Consider the following 1,963-nt stretch of genomic DNA (forward strand, 5'->3'; position numbering starts at 1 on the left):
TCTGTGGTAATTCGTCAATGTGAGGGAGCGAGGGATGCAGTAAAGAAGGAATAGTGCATCGAAAAGGAGATACTCGACTCCCAAGGGAAAGTCCTGTCGTTTCCATAGACACAGAGCTCGATTTAGTAGGAGAAGTCATAAAACCCATAGTATTTCATAGCGATTCAATTTCAGTGATAATTCGTCATAGTGAGGGAGCGAGGGATCCAGTAAAGAACTAATAGTACATCGGAAAAGATATACTCGACTCCCAAAAGAAAATCCTTTCATTTCCGTAGAAACGTTATTCGACTGGGAAGGAAAATGCGTGGAACGCATAGTATTCCATAGCGAAGCAATTTCTGTGTTAATTCGTCAAACTGAGTAAGCGAGGGATGCAGTGAAGAAGGAATAGAGCATCGGAAAGGAGATACTCGCCTCCCAAAAGAAAATCCTGTAGTTTCCATAGAAACGTTACTCGACTGGGAAGGAGAATGCGTGGAACCCATAGTATTCCATAGCGACGCACATTTCTGTGTTAATTCATCAAACGGAGTAAGCAAGGGATGCACTAAAGAAGGAATAGTGCATCGGAAAGGAGATACTCGCCACCCAAAAGAAAATCCTTTCATTTCCATAGAAACGTTACTCGACTGGGAAGGAGAATGCGTGGAACCCGTAGTATTCCATTGCTACGCAATTTCTGTGTTAATTCATCAAACTGAGAAAGCGAGGGATGCAGTAAAGAAGGAATAGTGCATCGGAAAGGAGATACTCGCCTCCCGAAAGGAAATCCTGTCGTTTCCATAGAAACGTTACTCGATTTTGAGGGAGAAGTCGTAGTCCCCATGGTATCTCATAGCGAAACAACTGCTCTGTTAATTCGCCAATGTGAGGGAGTGAGGGATGCAGTAAAGAAGGAATAGTGCATTGTAAAGGAGACACTCGTATATCAAAAGAAAATCCTGTCGTTTCCATAGAAACGTTACTCGATTTACAAGGAGAAGTCGTAGACCCCATAGTATTTCATAGCGACGCAATTTCTGTGTTAATTCGTCACAGTGAGAGAGCGTGGGATCCAGAAGAGAAGGAATAGTCATCGGAAAAGATATACTCGACCCCCAAAAGTAGATCCTTCTAATTCCATAGAAACGTTCCCGACTGGGAAGGAGAATGTGTGGAACCCATAGTAATCCATAGCGACGCTATTTCTGTGTTAATTCGTCAATGTGAACAAGCGAGGGATGCAGTAAAGAAGGAATAGTGCATCGGAAAGGAGATACTCGCCTCCCAAAAGAAAATCCTGTCGTTTCCATAGAAACGTTTCTCGATTTAGATGGAGAAGTCATAGAACACATAGTATTTCATAGCGACCCAACTTGTCTGTTAATTCGTCAATGTGAGAGAGCGAGGGATGCAGTAAAGAAGGAATAGTGCATCGGAAAGGAGGTACTCGTATCCCAAAATAAAATCCTGTCGTTTCCATAGAAACGAAACTCTATCTAAAACGAGAAGTCATGGAACCCATGGTATTTCATAGCGACGGAATTTCAGTGTTAATTCGACAAAGTGATTGAGCGAGGGATGCAGTAAAGAAGGAATAGTGCATCGCAAAGGGTATACTCGCCTCCCAAAAGAAAATCCTGTAGATTCCACAGACACGTTACTCGATTTAGAAGGGGAAGTCATAGAAACCATTGTATTTCATAGCGACCCAACTTCTCTGTTAATTCGTCAATGTGAGTGAGTCCGGGTTGCAGTAAAGAAGGAATAGTGCATCGGTAAGAAGATGCTCGTATCCCAAAAGAAAATCCTGTCGTTTCCATTGCAACGTTACTCGATTTAGAAGGAGAAGTCGTAGAACCGATAGTATATCATAGCGACGCAATTAATGTGCTAATTCGTCAATGTGAGGTGCGAGGGATGCAGGAAAGAAGGAATAGTGCACCGGAAAGGAGATACTCACCTCCTAAAAGAAAATCCA

This window comes from Schistocerca americana, chromosome 1 (assembly GCF_021461395.2).
Source record: "Schistocerca americana isolate TAMUIC-IGC-003095 chromosome 1, iqSchAmer2.1, whole genome shotgun sequence".
Taxonomy (NCBI): domain Eukaryota; kingdom Metazoa; phylum Arthropoda; class Insecta; order Orthoptera; family Acrididae; genus Schistocerca; species Schistocerca americana.